Raw genomic sequence first — 25,896 nt, forward strand, 5'->3', positions numbered from 1 at the left:
AAACAGCCCAAGGAACTAAGCAGAAAAACAGCTATGCTAAGAAATTTCAGGACCACATAGAATACCACATTACTTTCCTAGATGCAATATTACAAGCCAAAGAACTCTATCCAGCTTACCTGTGTATCGTTCCAAAAGCACATTATTCAAAAGGTATCCGGCTTTGGCTTCCTGAGAATCTCCCCATCTCTTAGAACCCCTCACTTGGTTCTAAGGACAATTTACATTTCCCAAAAGCAGACAAGCAATTTAGCACATAAACAACAAAAACACGTAAAAGAGTAATGCTTTTTATTTTATTTTAACACACCTATGTGCCTCATTTTAAATAGAGAGTATTACCCTCTCTATTTAAAACTTCAAAAGCTTCAGATTCTCAGTTATGAAGCAGCTGAGTTCTAAAGAAACCAGATGAATATTGGAATTCCTTTCAGGTGGTGTTGATTTTACAGATTATTTCAGACTAGTGAAATCTGATGTAGTCAATCAGTCAAGCTGCTTGAACAATCTGCTCCACTCCAACAGTGCCATATTTGTCTATTCCACTGTCATCACTGAAGACATTTGTTGTCTTCTCAGTGGAGCCCAAAATGTCTATCATGATTAATTTTAAAAATACTAACCATATTTTGCACAGCTAGGGGACATATGTCAGTCCTGAATATTCAATAATAAAATAGAGTAATATAATCTAATTGAAGGGTTATGATGAGCTATAAGCTACTTTTACTTCATCCATTTTCCATGCAGATTTATACAACAAACTTCAAGTTATACACAAGCACATATGGATATTTCTAAATAGAAAACCTGTAGTAAACACAACAAAAATATCTGCTGAGTACTTTATATTCCTAGATATTTCAGTACTGTGGTCAAAGTCAGAATGAGAGATATATTTAAGGTACTGTCTTCATCTATCCAACATACAGTGTTGAGAGGAATATAATCTTTCTCACATCCTTCCCCTATGATGGTACTCAGATTTTTATTACAAAGTTGGTGAAGGAATAGTAAAGAGATTAGGTTTAGAAATCTCATGAGCAACCTAGTTCAGTAAGAAACTTTTACCCTGAAGAAGAAAGAGCAGCTGAATCAAGCTTTTCATGTCAAAACATTATGTCTTCCAAATACTTTGACTTATATGTCATAAAAAGTGACCTTCAAATAATCCAGGCAATCTGATAACATAGAAGAGCAGGTGACAGTGCACAGTTAAGTTCACAGCCTTGTGTTTATATATGATTTCATGTAGTTTAAGGAATAATATCTGTGAGAATGCAGAAACCTATTCCTGTGATTTCAAAAAAGAACTTCTATCCATACAAGCTTCACAGAAAAGCTGTGTAATGTGAATAGCAGTGCTGTAAAAAAAAAAATCCAGAGACCTTTCCTTTCCAATTATTCGATATAAGTAACTACTATAAATTGGATCTTAATCCATATATTAAAAATTAAAATATTAAAATATACAGTATTGAAATATAATGGAAAACATTCATTTACCGAATGTTTTATCATTCCAGAATTATTAGACCTGTCTTTATTAATAAATAATTATTAAACAGAATAGGATTAAAATCAACCTTTTAAATGTGTTATTGAATAGACTGAATGCTTTTCTTAAGTGATGTCTCTCAGCTGTTGATAGAAGCAAATTTACCTGCCATTTCCATTTTTTAGAAATCTGACACCAATTCTATATGATATATTCCAGCATTATTAGCTGCAGCTTTGCTGATTAGGAATTACTGTCTACTATTTCCATAAATTACACATCATTAACAGTGACAGGCAGGCACAAGGAGCTGCTCTGTTAAAGCACAGGTCTCACATAGGTCTTGTGCTATAAACCAGTGAGGAACTTTCTTTGTAAGGAGCTGTATGGCCTTTGATCCCTCTGACATTAAGAGTTTAAATAAATTATAATTCATAATTACCACATCCAAATTTTAAGGAGAGGTGCTAAGGTGAGGGTAATTTAGAGATGCACCACACTATCAAAAAAAAAAAAAAAAAAGACTTTTTGTAATGTATACCTGAAAACAACATTTTACCCATCCAAGAAATCCTATCAATAACCTTGGATCTCATAAGATAACAAAACCAAGTCCTATATGTCTATGTCATCATATCCTATATGTCATCAAATAATCTATTTTTGTTTATTTTTAAATGAAGTAGTCAAAATTAATAATGATGATGTGCCTTAACATATATTTGTAGTATTACCCTACTTGTTTGGTATAGCTTATCATCTATTACATTATAGTCACAATCTAAGCTATGCAATTGCAGCTCATCTTTAGAAAGCATAGTAAAACAATTGATATATACAAAGCCCTCATATTTTCTTAATGTGGAACTGTGAAATGCATGACTGAAATGGTCATAACCATAGTCTAAAATATCCTGCAAGGTTGCTCTGCTGTCTAAAATACTCCTCTGAAAGCAGCGTCCTCCTACAGCTCTTTTGCTGAAACATGGAGATGTTGGTCTTTGTTTTCTATAAAAGTCAATTCTGTTTCTATGGTTAAGTGTGTTCACCCCTACCAAATCAAACTTGTCAGAGAATTTATATGAAAAAGATTTAGTTTATTGCAACTTGATTACATATCAAAGCCAAAGTAGTTATTGAGCTGAAATAAATCTCTGGGATATGAAAGACTCATGGATGTAAAATGAAGTTTTAGGTTACTTAGAAGTTCTTAAAAGGATATATAAAAGTTATGGCAATTGCACTCTTGGTTGTGGCTGCCTACATGGAGACTATTAATTTATGAATTCAGTCTTCTGTTTTGACTCTGTAACATTTTGTATTTACTTTTTACTCACTGTTTTAAAGGGGTAAATAACAAGCATTCTATTCCCCATGGACTATTTCATCAGTGTAATTTGCTGCTTTTGTTTCTTAATTAAAACTGAAATATAATTAATTTTATTTCTAATTACTATTGAGAATATACCTCTGCAATGACAAAAATAACAAATTAAGTTCATATTCTTTCTTATGGTACCAAATTTTATAAGTGTAATTTTAGAATTTTATTTCTGGACTCTATGTAAACAAATCTGGAACCTTGAAGGACACTTCTGTACTTGTAATATTGAAGGTGTGAGCTTTATCAAATATTTTGTACATTCCAATATGAACATAGGTCTCATTCCCAGTTTTTTCATTTCCCCTCTTTTTGCCTCTTACTGCTTCCAGTTTGGAATAAGACCAATATTTTTTTCCCTTTATTTTCTAAACTTCTCCATGTAATAAACAGCTAAATATACACTTATCTTTCTTACTTTCCATTTTAGAAAAAGGAAATATTATAATAAATGTAAAAATAAAGTAAAAAATCACTACAACTTTAAATAATTGTGAGAGCTTAATAGAATAATAGTGCTTTATGGTCCTAAGAAGTATGGATAAGAGAACTAGCTGAATTAAAACATGTCTACAGGTAAATTTTTGCATTCAGTTAAGAAATACTATAGAAAATTAGGGAGTTTTAGGTGGAAGGAAATTAAGCTGGTTTTACCATTAAAACATGCAAAATAGCTTTATACCTCAGAGTAAAATTTAGTTAATACACAAAAGTTTGCATTACTTTAAACATTTTCTTTGTGGATTTCAATTTTAAATGAAGTGTTTGCTGGGTTTTTTTCTGTGTTGATGTGTCTCTAAGATACATAAAACTGTTCTGAAAAATATTTAACGATGTTTATATATTGCATGCTCTTTCTGACCTTTGGATAAAGCATGAACAGAATGGTTCAGCATTCTGCCCCATCAGCCTATTTTCTGCATTACAAGTAGCTTTTTATTGACTTATGACTGTTGAGGACTCAAGTGCATTGTGATAAATGTTGAAAATTGCCTCTTATTAGGAGATTAATGTGTTTGGTCATTGGTCTCTCTGGACATTACTTCCTAATAAGAGCAATTTGCTTAAATTGTTTTTCTCACTCCTTTTGTTAATATTGCAAAATTACAAAAAAGAAAAGGGAAGGCTTTAAACCTTGCTTTGCAGGAACTAATATTAAATTTTTTCATTTAGGATGTAAAGTAGTTGACTGACCCATGTAAAACCTAACCAGACTAACTGTATCACAAAGGAGAGGTGGCCAATTACAGTTTCCCAGATTTTTCAAAGATCTCCACTAAACTGTAAAGGAAGAAGAATGTGATAATGAATCATTACAGTACCATAGCAAATAAGATATAGATGATATATTTGTTTTGCCTTGCTCTAGCAAAGAGATATCAGTATAATATTCACAATTCCCACATAGGTATTACTTCAGGAAAATAGTTGTTCTTCCAAGCAGTTTCCAGAATGAATTTAAACATAAGTCTCACTTCTAAAAAAAAAAAAACATGAAAAAATTTTGTGGATTGTATCAGTGAGTAAATCTCCTCCAAAGGAATCTGCCCGAATGAATGATAATTCAGAGCTTGTCAGAATAACAGGCTGGTATTTTTCATGGAAACAACTTTTATTTTGTTCTCTTTGAAGCAATGCATCCAGGTTTTACTGTAAAGACAGCTTTGCATTTGAAGATTTGATTACATTTTAACAATACAAAGTGAAGCAAAACTTTCAAGTTGAAGGAACACTACAGTGATTGTCTGGAGTTTTTTATTACTCTTAATTGACTTCTCATATAGACTTTACACGAGGAATAATTTCCATATCTTGAAAACTTTTGGCAGCTAGAAATAGTGTTTCCACCATGATCACCTACTCTTTGCTCTAGGCAATTATTCCATGGCAAGGTGACTGGCACAAACAGGAATAACACTCGTATTTTACATCCACTGTAAGACTACCTTTCTTCTATAAAAGTTCAATAGTGCTCTAAATTAGAAACAATTAGTTTCACAATATCTTATTCCAATAATTTAGGTTTATTATAGTTTCCTTAAATTTGGTGCCTGCAAAAGGTAAGATGAAAATATATAAATCAAAAGTCTGCGCAAAAACTTGCTTCAGTCACAAGAAGCTCTACAGCTGGATACAGGTAAAACAGCAACGTGGGTAAGAAAATATTTTTCTAATATATAACCATGTGTAAGTATATAGATCAGAAATCTTCTGTCATGCAAAAAAATCCAATTTTTCAATAGCTCAGTAGAAAAAAAAATGAGAAAGTTAAGATTATGATGCAGGTAGATTTCTCTGAAGACACCACTTTCGTTAACAAAGGATTTAATGGTTTCCGATCACATAGTCGAATGTTGCGACTTCATCATGCAGAAAAGCTCACAGACAATTTTTCTGACTTGTAAGACTTTAAAATATTGTGATGTCTGGGAATACAGTTTTCCTGCTATAATTTTTCAATACTGGATGCTATGAGCTATTTGTTTTGCAAGCCTCAATAGCCTCTTTCAATGCAATATTACAATATTGACCTTAACTATACAAACTAGCATGAACACAGAAAATGTAGGTGTTCATTTGACTCTGGAGAGTGATAAACTAACAATTAAATTTTAATTATCTTGCATCATGCTGTGTGTGACTAAAAATAATGCATATAGTGCACTAAATACCTTCTGAACCACTCTGTCTAGATCTGACCTTAACTTGTAATGAAATTCTGATCAATATACAGCACTCCAAGTATACATGTGCAACAGAATATTCATCCATATTCTACTCAAAGAACATTTGAATTTCTTAATAGTTCTTTTCAATATGAAATATTTCCAACTAACGGATCTGTACACTTACAAAGCTGAAATAAGGGCTATTAAAATAACAATTTGAACAGTCATAATAAATGGCATGGCCAGGAAATGCAAGTCAGAAGAGATGTATTAGATAAACAATTATAATATTTCTTTTCCTGTAACAAGGCTAAAGCTGTACATTAGCAACATAGTTTAATTTTCAATTACCTTGGTTGTTCAAGCCTGCCGCTGAAGACCCTTTTTATCTCTTTAGACAGATGGCAAAAGTGCAAACTAACTTTCATGTGCTTACACAATGTTTTAGACCTACCAACACTCTAGTCATAACTGCACTATGTTATCCTCAGTGGTGAGGGTTCATCTTATACAACACATAATGCTGATGCAAAGCTCATTGAAATTAATAAAATCTGTTCATTAATGACAATGAGCTGGATCAGTTTCAATGTTCCTGATCCTGTAATACCAGGCACTTTCTGTAGCTCACTTGTCCAAAACTTGTACAAATAAGAATGGTGGCTTTTCCTGTTCTGTTAGATTTCTTAAGGTCAAAGAAAATGTAGATCATTGCCGATGCTCTGAGGCATCTGATACGTTATCATGATTATGGTATTAACAACAGTTTAATCAAATTTCCTTATTTCCACCAAAAAGCATAATCTCTCTCTATATATACTTCTAGTAAGAAATAATTAGGATAGAACATTTAGGCATAACAATTAAGACATACAAACTCGTGTGTGATTATTTCCTCAGTTCCAGTGATGGACTTGCTGTTTATACTCAGAATACTTTATGTTGACAATTTCCTTGAGAGATGCCAGCATATCTAATGTTGAAAACATCTCTACTAACAAGTATGTTAGTAGCACTAAGAATACTAAAATTACTGAAAATAAAAATTTGATTTGTCTCTGAGGAACATCACAGTAAATTCCTATTGTTTTCACCTAAGGCCTCAAAGATCTATATGTGTTTGTTCTTGACTTTTTATTTGTCTGAGCACCTGTATTTCAATTGTTTAATTAAATTTCTTTATTTGATATGATCAAAACTCCTATGCAGCTACTCTTGCTTGTGACTGGAACAATTTAAGATGATCAGGGCAGCTCAAGACATTTCCAGCTAGATTTCTCGCCTCCTACTGAAGTTGTCAACTGTCAGCTGATTGTTGACAATGTATGCATTCTCTCAATTGCTTTTGATGTAAAGTAGAATAGGTTCCTTTAAAGTTGTCATGATTAAGGAATGCTACTTCATCTATCATAAGAACTGAAAAAGACGATTATTTTATTAGGGAAATATACCGTAAGAAACTATGCAGAAATCTCCCACTAGAAGAGTTGGCTTAACCAAATCAAATATGATGAAAAATAACCATTTGAACATATGGTTCTTCAGTTTATTCCTAATAAATCTACATGAATGGAAATAAGCATTCTCCAAGCTCTATGGTTCCCTTGGGTGTTTTTGTTTGTTTTCCCCACAGTTAATTACTTTTTTTTACAGGTATCGCCTAAGCAAAAGTGAAACCACGCAGATACCAAATGCCCCATTTTCTGCTGTCAAGACATACTATATTTCATACGAACCAAAAATTTATGGCTAAAAATTATAATGCATCATAGTAGTCATAAATGAAAAAAGTGTTTTCAGGGGTTTTGTTTCAACACATTCTTAATAGCTCAAAATTTTATCTTGATTTGAAGGAAAAAAAAAAAAGTCATGTAGAAATTTTGATTTCTACTCAGCTCTACTAAATAAACTCGGTTCCAGGTGACTGAAATTTTTTTTCTTAGAGATGTTTCAGTTGTCAGAACAGACTTAAATGAACTCCTTTAAATGCAACCATTTTGTTTATTCTAGGTTTTGGAAAAGAGTGAACAAATAAGTATTAAAGTAATGTTTACCTTGCCTTGGAAACCATGCAAGTTTCCTGTTTCAAGTAATGTATCTGCTTTATGTATATTTCTTTGTCTTTTCTGTTTTTCTCTGCAAAGCTTCTAGTTTATGAAATTTCAAACACTTGTTTGTGAATTCATCCATACAAATACCACTCAAATTTGGGAAATAATTATTTAAACTGTAAACAATGTTTTGCTATATTAAAGGTATGTATTTTGAGAAGGATCTCTTTAAAATACTCCTTCAGGTGAAATGTTTATTACTTAAGCCGATGGCACTGAAACTCAGAATCACTGATGAGTTAAAACTAACTACAAGCTGGTTTCTGAAGACAAAACACAAAAAGAAACAATTTTTATTCAAGAAAAATGTGGATAACCTGAAAATAAGTTGTGCAGTACATAAATATTAGGTGAATACGAAACATATAAATTTCCTATGCTACTAAGTGTCATCACTGACAATTATTTTCCCAGCTTGGAACACCAGTAATGTTGATTCCTTTAAAACTGATGAAGCCTGCTGGTTTTCCCATTTTTATGTATCACTCAGTGCAGTAATCACTGTGTTTCAGAGGGGGAATAAGCTAATATGAAATTAGAGAACTCTCTTCAGAAATTCTTTATTTTGGTACTGTAATAGAATCCTTCATGCTGCTTCACTGGGCATATCTATGATAGAAAATTAAATATAAAGTCCCTTTTTCCCTATCATTTCTCATTATAGGCTTTTTTTCTATGCATTCTGCATTCATGAAGTCTGATGACAGGCATTTAAATAGGGAAAATATTTTTGAAGAATATTTCTTGTATAGACTAGAAATATACCAGCATTATTGTCAATTTAATTTTGATTATTAAAGATATAAAGTGTAAATATGACCTGCATGACAACATGTTTTCTGAAAGAGTCTTACTAATAATAAGATATGAAAGGGTCAGCAGGCATCTTGCAAAAAAATGGCAAGCATGATTTCTGTCCTACCTAGGAGAAAGATTCCAGGAAAAGGTTCCATTTCCAAAAACCCTTTATATGTTCTGCCTTGGAGCGATTTTGATCGCCATATAAATTTTTCACTGAGTTAGGCTGGATACCCTATCTCTAACAGTCGGTTTGTTGATTTGATGAGGCTGAGCCTTGCAGGTAAGATATTTGTTTTAGAAGTATCCTGTCTCCCACCTTTAAGGCAAGTGCTTTAAGTAGAAGCAGCTTTCTTAGTCCTGTGTGTATAGTGCAGAAAGAGCACAAAGCAATCCAGGACTAGGCAAAATTCAAGACACTTTCTACTTAGAACTTTCTCCGAGAGTCTTTGCAACCGGCTTCTTGCTTGGAGTGTTAATCCTGCACTCTCTAAGCATTTAACATTCCCTAAGCACTCCATTGTCAATGAATTCAGAGGTTATAGATTCTGCTTCATTCAACCTTTATTGATTGGCACTGAAACACTTTACTTTTGATTGCAACATGAATTACAATGCTTAATTTATACTAAGAATGGTCTTGTGAGCTAAGCAGGGAAGTGCTATTTTCTCCTTTGCAGATGTGAACTGAATCAAAGTACATATATGAACTCCAGCTCTTCAAACATACTTAGGGGGTTCATCCATCATGTATGCAGTGAATTTCACCCTAGGCTGTCACCTTAGACCATAGGCATCTTGGTCTCATTTCAATGGCAGCATTGAAAGTTTTGTTAGTTGATATTTGAAGAAATCACTGAATTGCAAGCCACATGCAATGGTAACGCAGTCTGTCCCCTGCATGGCATTTGACAAAGAAATAGCGAAGTTCCTTCTCCAAATCAAGCGGAGCTTGGCTTTGAAGGTGAATCTCATATATCACAGGCATTATAGCTGTTCAGGGAATAGCACCTGCTCTGGCTTGACACATGGTAGAGACAAATGCAGACTCAGAAAACCAGGATGGTACACAGATGGAGGCTTCTGACTGGTCGTAAGCAGATGACTTCCTCTCTCCAGTCAGCCTCTTAAATCTGCCTTATTCTTTTATTTTTAATGAATACTTAACTAACTGACATGGTTTCCTACCAGCCTGAAGGTGGAGCATTCTCTTTGGTGGAGCATTAACTATGTATTATGGAGAACCCAGGCATCTAGCTCAGGAGGGAGGATTTCAGTAGACCATTTTCCTTTCCATTCTGCTACATCTCTCCCTTCAGTTCTCAGAAATAAAAACAGTAAAAAATTCTTCCTGGATCTGAACCTTTTCTTCTTCAGATACAAAGATGATCTTTACTTTTTACCACACAATTAAGGGAAGTGAGAAAGAGGGGGTAAAGGGAAGCAGTGGCCTTGTGTATCTGTATTTTCTTTACAGGTTGTAAAATTTAAGTTAGCACATGCTTTATGAGAGTTATTGGGATTTCTGTGTATATTTATGAAAATATCTAATACAAAAAATGAGTACAAACAGATTTTTTTAATAAATACTCCTTATTCTAATCCAAAGATCCTTTTCTAACCATGGTATTGTCACTAATTTTAGAATCATACAGTCTATGTAAAATATATGCTGAGGCACATGTAACATGGGTTAGCACATTATAGAAAGTCTTGTTACTTCTCCATATCTTTAACGTCAGTGTTTCCAGAGAAAGTTTTCCAGAGAAGCCTGAAAGAGAGGTGCCAAAGACTTTGTATGATTTTTTGACCTTTTAAATAGGCAAAATCCAGTGAAGCATACAAGATAAACTGATGGTACAAAATTCTCAGAACACAACTGCTGGGTTAACTTAATGCAAGTGCTGTAGGATTCACTAAATATTTTCTGAATTTAGCCAAACACCAGTTCCCAAAATCATCTATTTCCTGTCTCTTTTAATTTCAGAGACTGGTACAGTTAACACAGAGATACATTCACTGCAATGAGTAGAACTGAAGCTTCAGTTAGTAATGTTTTAAAAAATATTGAATTATTAATTCGATTTGATTTGTTAAATTGAATATTATGTCACCTGGAAAGAAAGCATTATGGTAAAAAAGTAACTTATCTGAAGAACTGTGCATTCAGAAATAAAATTGACCATTTTAACTGCTATGATTTAAAAGTAAAGTAGTTTGTATGCATAATAGGATAAACAGTCCTTACTTGCTTCAAACAACATACTGACATCTTAGAATGTGTAGTTTAGTTCCAGAAGCAATACTGTTTCTAACACTTTCTCCAATACATTATTTTGTCTGCACTGAAAGGAATTTTCATCATTTATTGCACCCCTTAGATCTCTACTATTAATCTATGTCTTGCACTCAACACTCTGAAGTACTGACTTTGAATGACATTTTCTTCAGCTCCTTTCAGAGATGGCAAACACTGTCACTAATAGCTGAAGCTTTAGTACATTGCCTAAGAGTAAGTCTTAGGTCCATAGGTCATTCAGCAATTCTGTTCTTGCAAATTATGATATCTCTTGTATTAGAGAAATTCCTTGCTTGTCAGAAATTATTCTTGTCACTGTGCTAAGATGCAGTTGGAATGAAAGTGATAGTGTAACATATGGTCTTTGCTCTAGGATGGCAGACACATATTCACTCTCTCAAAGTCTATTAATCAGCTCTTGATGCAGTGCCCTTAACTTGCTAACCTCACTTCTGCATTTTGCAGTAAAAAAATCACTTCACCAAAGTCTTTAAAGCAAGTTGTGCATCGTATTGTACATTTCATGGAAGCAGACTATCCTACAGTTTCTATTTTTAGCTTATTTTAAAGGGCTAACTATCATCTGGTGACCACAAGAATATAGTACTACAATTAAAGTTATGATATCAGGGGTGGATACTTTGGTAATAATAACTGATTTTGTATAACAAACTTCTATAAAAACAGTTTTAGTAGAGATATTCTTGATAAGGAGAAGAAACCAACAACTTGCAGATGATTTTCCTTTAATCTTATTATTTCTCTTTGTAGTTATTTGTTCAGTATAGTGTAATAATGATCTTAGAAGGGCATTTCAGCAGATAGATCTATTACTTGGACACAGATATCCTATGTAGGCATACCAAATAAATATGTATTGAAAATATATCAAAAGAAATATAAATTATTCCAAGCAAGAATTTTTACTTCATTTGCCTAAATAATAAATTCCAAGACTGATTAAATAATCAGGAAAAACTCACAAAACTAGAACTAAAAATGAGATTTACTGTGTCCATAACAAATGAATAAAAACACACTGACTAATCAGTACACAAATAAATTATACTCAACCTTTTACATCTGCATTAAAAGTTTAACCAAATCAAACTGAATCTTGTGGAAGGATATGTATTCAGAAAACCACAGTATAGGAGCCAGATTTCTCTAGGTTCATTGCCTCATAAAACAACACCAGCTAACAACAGTCACTTTACAAAACCAGTCTGCCTTAAGGAATGTGCAAAATCATTTATTCTCAGTCAATGGTTTTTGTTGCAGTTTTATAGTCTGCTCAGCTACGGGTTTTAATCTGATACAACACTGGAGTGTGTAGTAATTCTACAAGAAGTAAAGTAATAGAAGCAGGAAAACGTGCTCTTATTTGGCTTAATTTTGGTCAGACAGCCAAACTATGTGTATGTTGACACCTGGCTGGCATGCAGAGATATATTTTTTTCTATTGGATTAGGTCCTTCTATAATAAGAGATACAAAGTTTTTCTGATGTATTTGTTTGAGGAGAAACCAATTTTTATGCCTCTGGGAAGAATACACTTTTCTGAAGTTAATCATGCAAATAATTCTTTACAAGACTCTACCTGTCTATAAAAAAAAAAAAAAAAAAAGGATGAAAATGTGCAAAAATGTAACTGCACTGAACTACATCCATGTTCCTCACAGAACCCTCTCACAATATTTTACAGTACTCTATGGAAGACACTTGTAGTAAATTTGAGGACTATCCTGAGTACCGCTTTACTAATTTCTAAATAACTTTCCATTCTTTTTAAATAACTTTGACCTATAAATGTGATTTTGTCCGTAAAGTTGTTATAATTATTTACATATAGTGATATATCTCTTATATCACATATTTATTATCATTAATGCTGAGAGAGGACAGTTTGATAAAAAAGAAAATCTGCCACAGGCATTGTTGAAAAAACTGGGGTTCTGGGATGTGACGAAGGAAGTCCCTGCTAAACAGTATGTGATTTAGATAAAAGTGTTGACAGTCCCTAAGTTTTAGCCAAAGCTAGTAAAAGAGGCTGCTGTAAAGGCTGTTATACTGAATCATAGAATGGCTTTGGATGTTAAAGACCATCTAGTTCCATCCCCCTGCCATGGGCAGGAATATCTTCCACTAGACCAGGTTGCTCAAAGCTCCATCCAGCCTTGCCTTAAACACTTCGAGGCATGAGGCATCTACAACTTCTTCTTTTTCCTAATACCTAATTGAAATCATTGTACTGGGCAGGCTCATTGGGGAGGGGCAGAAGAAAAAATAAACTAATTGTAAGTAAGGGTAAGAGACAGGGATGAAGGTTCAGATGTGGAAATGTGGAAAGGAGACAGTACACAGGAGAGGAGCAATGCATACTAGAGTTCAGTGAGTACACCTGGATGTCCTAGGAAGGACTCAACACCTTCCAGCAAGCACAGGTGTCTTTTGTTTTGATTGTCCAGAAAGCGAATTTTATACAGCACTTTGCCTGCAAGGACATAGTATTTGCTTGGAGTCCTGTTAGTAGTGCAGTAGTCTATAAGTGCAGAACAGATGGCTAGATTCTTGTTATAATGCATGGGATAAAGTCATAGCTTAATGAAACATCTGAAGGCCAGAGCCAGGAAAAGAGGAGGAATTGACCACTTTTTGCATTTATACACAGCTGGGAGCTGTTCCAGCCACAATAAATAAACACAAGGTTGCTTGACTAGTATGCCACAGCAACCCTGGCCACAACATTTGCATTATCTGGATGTCATTCTTTACATCCTTGTATCTTCCTTTCTCAGAGCCAGTCTTCTCTCAAGTAAACAACCTATCTCTAATTACTTGTCCTCTACTGGTCCCAGATTTATGATATCCATATCAGACACAATATTACAATGTAGTATCAGCTATATACAGCTGATATACATATATTGATATGGACATATAGGTGGTGTTGGCCTTATAAGACTGTGCTCCTCTAAAAGTTCTTAATACTACCCTCCAGCAGCCTAAGCTGTTTCTCACATAATTCCTTCATGGCCTTTGAGATCCAGCTGCCTTTCCTTGAGTTATCTATAACTTTTGTCAGCAATTTCTCATGTCATCTCTAGTAATTTTCCACAGTTAGTTTAACCTCAAACCAGGGTATAGTTAGTGGTCCACTGATTTGCCTGTGGCTCTAACATTAACTCCAGAGATCTGGAAGGTACCTTTCCCAGAGAAGAATCACTAGCAAAATCTTTTCTTAAATGCAGGGCAATAGACAGCCTTTTTCCTTTAAAAGATGTAACAGGGAAAGAAGTGGTAGCAAGATGTCAGTAACACAGTGCTTGCTATACCTTCTCAGTGAACAGAAGTTTTGCATGAAGATACTTAACCATAGAAATTTCATCCTCCCCAGTCAAGCTCTCACTACAAAGCTATGTGGTATTCTGCTGTCCTTGATCTTTCCTGTTGAGTCACTTGGTTTCTCATATATGGTACTTAAATTTTCATTGGACCAATTACTGGAGACCAAGGCTCACTAATGAAAAATATAACTTGCAAATCACAACAGGATTTGATGTGAACAAAACAACTCATCAGTCAGTTTTTACAGGTCATTTTATGGACAAATGACACACTGATATAAATACATTTAGAAAGTATGACGTGGTAGATACAGTATTTTAGCAGCAGAAAAACATTTTGCAGCAAGAGCAATATATATTTCTCATTATTGTGTAGTCATGTAGTTAAAAGCTGCAGCACAGAAAGGGTTTACACTGGATTAAAAATGAAGAGACAAGTGTTGCTGAAGGTATCCAGAATGCCTAGGGAAATTCAGATGGTTTCTAATTCAACCTTTTGTCCTTCTTCCTCTTAAATATTTCCCTTTAAGATCCTCAGCTGAAACATATTAGGCTTTTCAGGTTAATTAATCTCAGAAAGTTCACTATCAATATCCAGGTGATCATACAAGTTGACCTAAACTTAATCAACTCCATTGTCAAGTTGCTCTGGCATGACACACAATAAACTGTAAATATTATACACTTTCATTTGCTGTGCTATTATTTGATTCATAATTTACATTTATTAATATGTAAATCACACCTGTGAATAACATTTTATCTTTTTTCATGATATTATTTATGTAAGGGAGGTTTAGAATCCAGTAATCACTTGCATACCTTTTGAAGAAAAGCGCTACTAATGATACCTTACTGAAAACTTTAAAAATCAGTCTATTACATATTTCTTTTGTGTTTCATTTCTCTTTATTTCTAAGCCAGTTAATCTTTGTTCCCTCTACTGTTCACACCTTTCTGAAGTTTCAATTGTTTACTACTCTTTTCTTCTCACAAGATACCAATTATGATGAAATAAATTAAAAACAGTTTCTCTTAACATTAAATTAAATATTGGCATAAATGAAATTATACATCACTTAATCAAATCCAGTGTACTAGGGATAATGGATTAGGCAATATTCCTTAAATAACTAGATTTTTTCCTGCATCACCTGTGCTACTCCATTTTTGGCTTTATTTTGACTACATTTGTATGCATCTTATTATATAACATAAATATCTCTATATTATCAGTATGTATCACAAGACAGGACTACTCTTCTCATTCTGAAGATAAAAGATTAGTGTTGGTCTGGAGAAGTGAGACTGAATTAACTCACCAGCACTGCAAGGAAAAACAATTGCAAGAACAAATGTAAGAGCATAATGTATCAAAATGTAAGAAAATAAGATTCTGATTGCAAATGCATCTGTAGTGATAAAGTTTAGGCAAAGCAACACACAGCTATGATGTACAACAACTTGCATGCTATTTTCTCAACCTTTTGTAGTAAAAAGTTCTGAAAACTATAGGCTAAATGCCCTACATTTTACCGAAAGCATGCTACAAAAGAAAATTTCAAGTTTTTCCTTAAATGGAACTATTTTTTTCTCTCTCTGTACTTGAATTACTGAAACAAGAGAGAAAAGATAAATTAATTATAGGGAGGTCTGAAGCTGTAAGTTACTAAAGTTCATAACAAATAGTACACAGTATGATATAATAAAAGATTTAGAAAATCACTAAGAAAGGCTAGATGAAAACATATGTCTGAATTCATACATACCAAACTGAGGTTAATATTGCACCTCTTGTCATGACAAATTTACCTTCTAAATATTCAAACACAGCAGAAGCAACAGAAAATAAATAATGATCTCAACATGAGTGAATATAGAAAAAATTTCTGTGACAGTGACCTTTGCCTCTGGAAAAATGTGTATTGCACACAGTCCTTTGGACTAATTCTCTCACTTACTTTGTCACAGCTGAAAAAGAAATTCTGTTCAAATGTATCTTGAGCTTCTTTCTGCAGGAGGGAAAAACATCTAAGCCATTAACTTAAACGTATGTTAACCTGAGGTATACAAGCAAGAAGAATAAACAAAATTAAATAAGAATATATGACTATGATACTCAAGTTCATTTCATTAATTGGTAAAATCCATTGAGTAATTGTCTGAAAAACAAATAATTATTTAGATTCTTGAAGGGCAGTGCATGCAGGGGATCTTTTATTTCAATTATTATGGAAATCTGGTAATTTCTATTGAACATTACTGCACAAAATCCCCAATACCTGTTAAATGAAAAAAGTGGTGTCTAATTATAAAAAAACCAACCAAACAAAAAATACAAAAAAAGAAAACAAACAAAAAACCCACAAACAACTGTTCACATGCTTACAAAGGGAACATCAAAATGATAATAGACTATTAGAAAATAAAAATTCAGATTTTAATAGCAAAGACCATTTTTGCAATTTTGCCACATTGCCAATAAAAAGCATTAATAAAAATTAATTTTTCTTACTCTTTTTGAGTGCATCTTGGATATATCATTGCACTCAGTGCCCACATTGTAGCTCAACAGAGCTGCTTTAAAGATTGTCCCAAGTACAAACAGTCACAAGACTAATTAAGAAGAGTCAAAATACTATGATGTAAAGCTAAGGAGTAAAATGTTCCAGTTTTCTTTAAATAAGGAATAAAAACTGTAAAAGTCAGTCCCATAATATTCTCACATTTCAGAAGATGCAAAGGAGATGCAGAATCAAGGCTGAGAACCTCAGATTGTGCAAGAGGATTGTCTGTTGCAGCTCATGCTCACTGTATGAGAAAGCAGCTAATATACTGAAATGCTAATGACTTTTGTATGGTTTGACTACACAGAGCCATCACCTAAAATCCCACTGGAAAGTTGTGGTATGGACTTCCCGTGGTGCAAGAGCACCTCCCCCCAGCTGGGCTCCAAATAAAGGCTAAGGCAAAGGTTTACATCTTAGGATGATGTCCCATGGCACCCATGGAATATTCCTTTGGTCAGTTTGGTCCATCTCTCCTGTCTGTGTCCCCTGCAGCTTCCTGCCCACCCCCAGAGCTATTCACTGAGGGGGCAATGTGAGAAGCAGAAAATACTTTGACATTGTGTAAGCGCTGCTCAGCAACAACTAAAACATTGATTTGTGACTGACACTGTTTTGGTCACAAACCTAAACCATAGCACCGCATGGGTTGCTATGGTAAAAAAAAAGTAACATCCCACCCAGTCCTAGTACACCTAATACTCTGTTATATGGGTATAGCATGATGTGCTATTGCTTTTGTGTGTCACAGTGACCACTGATTAGATAAAAACAAAAGATAACTATTCCATTACAAACTGTTAACTGCAGTAACTGTGGTAGGCAAATGTCAATGTTTCAAGCATAAAACCCCTGAAATCATTGTACTTTGCAGGAGCAAAATTTTATGCATATACTCTTCAATGATAAGAAATAAGATTTTTTTTCTTTCAGCATCTTGTATGAAAATTAACTATTTCTGGAGGGAAGTAATTTTATATAGAAATTATGGTGTTTGTTGCATGTTCAAGTAGTAAAAGAAATTGCAATGAGATTTTAGTTGCTGTAAAAATAAAAAATGCATTTTAAATGTCCTAATGAGTTGGAGATTATATTTCAGGTGCTCAAAACCACATAGTTCTATTGCATCTGCTGTCCTTTCCTTGTGAAATTAACCTACTTTTATCTGACTAATTTTCTTGGTATTTTGTCCGAGTTTAAAAGTAAATCTGTATCTCTGGGACAAAAGAGAATATGCATCAGATGCCCACATAAATATTGCTGACATATTTACTGTGTTTCATTTTTAAATGCAAAATAATAAACTAATTTATTTCACATAATATATCACAGGGGTTTATTTTGGGGTGCTTTTGGTCTGATAAAAATCTGATACTGCCTTTTTACAGGATAATGAAAAATCCAAGTGCTTGACTTTCCAAGGTATATAATGATGAAAACAAGTGTGAATCTGAAGAGAGAGCTAAAATACAGGTGATATTTTTCTGTCTTATTCATTTAGTATAGTTTAACTCCTGACTTACCCATCATAATACCAGCACAGATGAAAAGATATGATTTATCTTCCTACTGATATTTATACAGTGAAGGTATTTTCCCAGAAGATTGTATGTGAAAGATGATACTTCAGGAAAATCAATCACATTACTACTAGAAAAATGATCTCTCAAATGCTTGCAATAAAACCTCATTGGGAGACATTGCTTTCACATTACAAACCTTCAGTTCCAGGTAGTGATTAATACTAAAGTAACAAATTACAGTTGAGAAGATTACATTTTCTGATATAGACTGGTGTTAGAAACAGTGAAATTAATTCATTGTTATACATGCTAATTTGTGAAATAAATAAATTAAATGCATATCCCTGTAATGTTTGAAAAAGGTAAAAAAAGATTTGTTTAATGAAAGGTGGTTTGGCCACTTTGAATCTAGGTTTACTAAACTGAAAAACAAAATTCTGGTTAGAAGTACTGTGATTCCTGTACATGTACATCTTGTTTAGACACATGTAAGCACATGGGAAGAACACACATGGTAGTAGAAAACAGAAGACTGGAGGCTGGGTTTGAATGTCATTCATAGAAGAGAGATGGACATTCTAAACAAGCTGCATAAGATTTTCTCACTTCATTGTCTCTTATCTTGCCAAGGTGCATAAGAGACAGAATTTCCTTTCTCTGTAAAATTCTGGCAAACCTAGAAACAGAGCAAAAACAAAACTCAGAAAGACAACAATAGTAACAAGAGATTACTTACATTTAAGGTATAAGACTGATTGCATAGCTCTGCTCAAGAGTTGTTATCATTAGTTTACTGTCAACAGTAAGGGATATTTGAGGTGTAACTTCAAAAATGTTTCTAGAATCTAATTGTAATCAGTATTTTCATTAATCACCTGGATGATAAAATAGGCTAATTTGATTTGTGTGTAACAAAAAAATATGCAGGCACCCTTGAATATTAAAGGAGAAGAATTAAAAGTTATTTTTTCCTGTCAGCTCAAATAAATGTTCTGAAAAAATAATGAAAATTAATTCCAAAACATAGTAGACTACTACATATAAGTAGAAATAACCATTTTGCAGTCAGAGGGTTTAAAAAAGATGAATTAGTCAGAGTTTTTAGAAAAAGATAAGAAGACCAGGCTGTTCCACTGTTTGTCAATTCACATACAAAATATTTTTTTGTTCAGACAAAGCTTCCTGTATTTCAACTTGACTGGGCACAAAGTCTTGGTAGTCAAACATTTCCTGCTCAAGCAGAGTCACCTACAGCAGACTGCCAAGGGCAATGTCCAGTTGGACTTTGAATATACCCAAGGATGGTGATGGCACAGCCTCTCTGGGCAACTTGTAACAGTGTTCAACCACTGTTATAATGAAGTCATAAAGTTTTTTGAATATTCAGATGGGATTTTCTTGTATTTCAACTTGTACTCAGCTCCTCTTATGCTACTGAGGACCACTGAGAAGAGCCTAGCTCTATCATATTTGCACCCTCCCACCTGGCGCTTATGCACATTAATGAGATCCTCCCTGAGCATTCTTGTTTCCAGACTGAACAGTTTCTCTGACTCTTCTCACGTAAAAGATACTCCAGTCCCCTCATTGTCTTTGTGCTTCACTGGACTTTCTACACTACACCCATGTCTCTCCTATAATGGGAAGCCCAGCACTGGACACAGCTCTCCAGATATGTCCCACCAGTGCTGAGTAGAGGGGCTGGATCACCTCCCTTGAGCTGCGGACAATGCTCTGCTTAGTACAGCCCAGGACCCTGATGGTCTGCTTGACAAGGTGACAAGTGCACACTGCAGACCAGCATTCAACTTGCTGGCTGCCAGAATCTCAGGTACTTTTCTGTCAAGCTGCTTTCCAGTCAGTCTGCTATCAGCATGTACTGCTGCATGGGTTTATTCCCCTGTAAGTGTGGAAAATGGCATTTCCCTTTTTTCATCTGCAAGAGTTTCCTGTCAGCCCATTTTTTCAGCCTGCCAAGGTCCTTTAAAATAACAGCAAAGCCATCTGGTGCATCAAATACTTCTTCTAGTTTTGTATCATCAGCAAACTTGCTGAGGGTGTGCTTTGCTCCATCATTCAGGTTATTAATAAGTAGGTTAAACAGTACTGGATTCAGTGTGGACCCTTGAAGTATGCCACTAGTGATTGGTCTCCAAGTAGACTTTGTCCTGTTAATCACAATGTTTGAGTATGGCATCTCGTTCAGTATTTGATCCATCTAACTGCTCAGTAGCCCATTTTGAATTAGTTTGTCTGTGAGGATGTTGTGGGAGACAGCATCAAAAGCTATGGCCAAGATAAGCAACATCTACTGCTTTGCTCTCATTCAGCAAGCCAGTTATCTCATCAGAGAAGGCTATATCCTTGTATTCCAAAAATTTTATTCATTTTATGATGAGCATTGAGGGGACAAAAACAATAAGTCCGATAAGTGGTAGCAGACTTAGCTTAAAAACATGGCTGCTAATTCATGCATCACCTGGTACTTTTTTCATCTCCTCCCTGAATCTCACATTCTGTGTCTTGAGGTTTCAGATGCAAATCAAAATATCCTGAGTCAAAACCAAATCAAATAAACCAGAACTGTTGTTGGGTCATACTATCTTGGGTACAAGCATATGACAAGATGAGCTCATCACCTAAATGTGTGACTCTTTGTGTACTTCTGAGCACTTAAAAACTCAATTAGAGACTGTAAACCAGTCAGCAAAAAGAAGTAGGAGGTATTGTCTCAAACCCATTCTTAACACTGTTCTAACAAGAGGCTGTACTTTACTACACAAAAATCTAGATTATTAAAATTTTTTTTCAAACTTGTAAGAGGAAGATGCTGAGTTAACAATATACTTTGACACTTAATTCCTCTCTGACACATTTGGAAACAGATATGCCAATATTTTTGTTTGGGGTTTTTTTCATATTGAGGAAAAGTACAGCATGTCAAGTTGAATTGTTGTTTCGTAGCTATTCATCTTCAAGAAAATAGATACATTTTTTAAATCACTAAACTCAAAATAGGACTTAACAGCCAGTCACAAGACAGGGACTTTTCTGTATACTTTAGAGTTTAATGATTAGGCACTTGCTGGGCTGCAGGAACCTCAGATTAGAATTTTACTATTATCTTGTTCAGAATTGTGACCGAGCTGGAGACTTTCAGCTTCATAAAGAGTAGTCTAATCAGCTGTTACAGCTATTATAAGCCAGGACTTTTCCTTCCTTGCAAGGCCTACACCCCACGTGGATTCTCAAATAAAAGTCATACCACCAACCTGCATAAGGTTATTCTTACATACCCAGTCAATGAGTACTCACTTATAAAAAACGGAACAGCTACATCCGGAGAGACAGTTTTCCCTTCAATTTAGAAGCCATAGCATGACTGCAGAGCTGAATACATTTAGATGACGGGAAGTATTTTCATGAAGGGTGGTGGAATGGGGTTAAGGAAGTAAAAAGGACTCACTCTTAAGATAAACATCTTTTCTTTAGCAACTGGGCACTCAGTCACAGAACACAAATCTGTTTACATTAGGCCAGTACTTAGCTGGTACTTAGCTGCAAGGGGCTCTTAGGAGCTGAAGTTTCCTTTAAACACAAATTGTTCTGTAGCAAACTTGGAGGCGTGTGACACCTATGTTATCCGAACAGAAGTGCTGTAAGCGTGTAACCCTCCGGAGCTGCTGCGCTCCGCCACAGCGCGGGGGTCACTGTGCGTGAGGCAAAGGGACATCCTCAACACTCCCAGCACATATACATACCTGTATATATAGATGTACATAGATATCTATATATCTATATTAATGAACATATGCATTCACTTCTAACTATTTTAACACACCCCGCCCCTCCATTCATTCACTCTGCTGATTTTTTTCCCCTATTTTCTGAAAAGGTTTTGGTCTCTCCCTTTCCTCTGTATAGTAAGACGCATGATGATCCAAGCTTATATCTGATACATTTTGAGTGAGATTATATCCTACATGAACAAGACTCTTTTCTATTAGAAACGTTAGCATTTGGAGTTACGCTTTGCAAATATTCAGAATCAGTATGAACTTTAATATTGTTTAACATCTTCTTTTTATTACATTTTATCTTTTTTGAAGAGTCATTGTAAAGTCAATACAAGTGAGGAATGTGAATTGAATATCTTGCATACTATTATGAAATTGTTCATGTTCATTTATCTGCTAAAACTAGGCTTTTTTTTTAATATTTCAAAATATAATTGTCAGCTTGGAGTAGCTGCAGTTTTATATTGTGCTGCTATATAATGAATTCATTCCCTTTAGGTACAATATACCCAAGAGTATTTTTCAGTGCAATAACTGAAGAACATCCCTTCTATTTTGGTATAAAGAAAAGTGGGAATATAGAATCACTAGCTAATGAAAAATTACAGATCCATGCCAGCAACATAATGTATCAGTAGTTAGAAAGCTATGCTGCAAATTGTGCCAACAGTAGCTTTATAGAAGAAAATTAAGTTCACAGAATCCATTTGAGGACTTTTAGAGTTGCAAATATTGATTGATATGCTTTAGACTGTCTCCAAGGTCCTGATTTTTCCTCCAGTGTACACCAGGAGAACACAAATTTAGTTAGAGTGAATTAAATCTGAGTGCTAGGGCATGATATTCAAGTGCAGAATATCTGAAGAAATGCTGTCAGGGTATTTTTCCCCCTACTATATGATTCATTTTAATTTCATTTTTTTTCCTTTACCATCTGTATAGGTCTAATTTCAAATGAAAGATCAGACAGACAAAAAAGTATCCATAGTTCTGTCAAAAAAAAAAAAAAAAAAAAAAGCAAAGAAAAATGATTGAAGGTCTGTGACACAAAAAATTATGTGCAGGGTAGCATGCACTCTTTGCTTACAGTTCTTCAGAGAAGATATTCAAACTTTAAATTAAATGGTTACAGGGGTGTTGGTGAGTGCTGGCATAAGCTTGTGGAATTCCACATCTAGAAAGCACAAGGACCTTTCAGTATCAGGAAAAGTAATCTCTAAAAAGGTTGCATTACCCATTGTGCCTTTTTGTCATGGATGAACTCAACCATTAATACCAGATATTGCTGTATAATCCACCTCCTTCAGCCTTCTGTGTTTAGTTTGTAGACTTCATCTGATAATTCAAAGGATTAAGTATGGATGAAAGGAATCTGCCTTTCCTTAGATTTCATAGCTTTTCTCAGTTACTTTTCAAAATGTGTGGATAACAAGTGCTTAGTTTCCAAGACTGTATTTCTCAATAGTGACTGTTAAAATGCCAGTGAGCAGTAGTCAGAATCTTGCTGTGAAAATTTATTATATAAACACAGACTTATAAGTATATACGTAAATATACATAAATATATTTTCAAGCGAAACAGCATCACAAAACACCAGCAACTTAGTGAAAGGTAAAAGCAAGGATTTTGATGGTACTGATATACAAAATTAGGTAAAATTAATATCATTATTATTGGTAGTGTATTATTATTATGCTTTATTTTGCTTTAATTATTAAACTGTTCTTATCTCAACCCACAAAGTTTACCTTTTCTTTCTGATTCTCCTCCTCTCAGGGGAGGAAAGTGGGCAGTGAGTGAATGCTGGTCTGCAGGGTGCTTAGTGGCCAGCTGGTGTTAAACCATGACACCATTGCATTTTTTTGGTACTTCTAAAGAGGCCTTCTTGCCCCCTGTATTTTGCGACTTACTGGGAGTTGATATTGGCTTGACCCACACTCCTCAGTGAATTGAAGTCATTCATTGCCTGCAAAGGCTGTTGCTACCACAAGACTCACAACTGGTATTTCAGAAAAGCCTAAATTGTTGAAAATTTCTTCAGTATGGTCTTTATAAAGACGCATGTGTGTTCTAAGAGAGACCTTTCAGAACTCTGTTTCTCTAGAAGTTAATTTCTTGTATAAGAGTTACTAAAATATGCCAAGTTGGGTGTTCTATGGACATTTACTAAATTACTGAATACTAAGATTTTATGAAGCAGTCCTTTCCCACCTACTATTCTGAGTTGTTTTTTTCTAATGAAGGTTTAATAATTTTTTTAAATTATTTTTATTTTCTATACCTAATTCACGGGTCAGAAAAAGTCTGTCATTTAAGCTAACCAGGAAATGGGAGGTTGAGGTATTCAACTGAATCACAGAGTAGAAAATAATTCCATATGTTAGCCTTTCTGTATTTCCTCCTTCATGGCTTGAGTTAGGCAACTGGCTAGAGGCTTTTTAAATACAGTATACAGGTTCTTTGAACCAGCAGATCCCATTAAATGTGCTAAGCACAGATGGCTCAGTGATCTTTAGTTACCTATAACCCCGTAAAATATTGGTAAACACCAACTGGCTACATGAGTCATAAAAACATCTGTTGTTCAAATAGGTGGATCCAGATGGAAGTCTATGCTTTTAAAAATGTAGCTTGCCGTTGACAAAGCAGCACAGTCAAAACACCTCTCTAACTGAGAGGAAACTGAAACTCCTCTTCATCCACTTAACACTACAGACCTCTCTGGCTGGATTGACAACCTAGGAAGCTTCACCCTCATATTTTTATGACTTACCAAGCCAGGCATAGGTTTTCCAGCAGCCCACATAGTTACAGGTAACTCATGCTCACTGAACCAGTTTGCTCCATCTACATTTCAAGGAATTCAAATCATGAGGAGTAATCCATGCCACACTCATTTTAACTGGGAATTGAGGAGCCATTTGCAGCAGTGCCAGGCAGAATCCCCTGCAGTTTGAAAGGACAGTGCAATTCTATAGCAGTGTAGCATCCAAGTGCCATTTTCTGTTATTATGTCTAATGGGAAAAATAATTTTCTCTTGTTAAAGGTCAGTTCATGATTTTAAGACATATAGTGTTATTGTGCTGTGCCTGGAGAATCCAAGTGGAGTGTACAATGTACAAATTAGTATCTAAAGAAATTATCAACAGCACAGAATAAGACAAGAAAAAGTTACACTAACGTGGGCACCTTAATTGTTTCCTCTGGTAGTCTATATCAAAAGAATCCCTAGCAGGGATTGTCTTTTGCAGAAATTGAATCATGGTAAATTCTCTGCTGCATCCTTCCAGTTGTACTCCATAGCACATATCAGGTGTGTACGGGAGATAATAATCCTGTCCCTTAGGGTCAGCAAATCAGCATCTATATTCAGAGAGGCAAGGAGTAATAAAAAAATAAAAGGAAAAAAATATTTTCTGGTATTTACATTTTCTTTCAAGCTAGGCTCAACCTGACCTTCAGCTGAAATATTATCCCAGTGCACACAGAAACACAAAGAAAACTTACAAATGTGTGCTTACAGGTGCTGACATTTCTTTAATCAATGTTAACTGAACTATTATTTTTGTAATAATGATTTAATTTATTTAAAAACTTCTTTGTTTTGCAAAAAATGTGTTTGTTATCTATTTGTGATAAGTAAAGGCACCGGGTTTTATTCCAAGCAAATTAAAATAAAAGGGGGTACTAACAAAAACATTATTTCTGTATATTTACTAACTTCTAGGCGTACCGTGGAGTCTGTAAGGTGAAGGGTCCTGTCTGGACCTAACACCAGGGAATCTTTTGCGGCCGGGAACAGGGAACAAATTATAAATGAAAATATATTTCTCTGTGCCATGTAGATACAGAGAGGCCCTCCAGGACTTGCAGCTGAGGATGATGCAAGACCCCCCCTGTACAA

Source organism: Empidonax traillii, unplaced genomic scaffold (genome assembly GCF_003031625.1).
Source record: "Empidonax traillii isolate 1590-97213 ecotype Southwest subspecies unplaced genomic scaffold, ASM303162v1 scaffold240:size1935192, whole genome shotgun sequence".
In the NCBI taxonomy this organism is placed as follows: domain Eukaryota; kingdom Metazoa; phylum Chordata; class Aves; order Passeriformes; family Tyrannidae; genus Empidonax; species Empidonax traillii.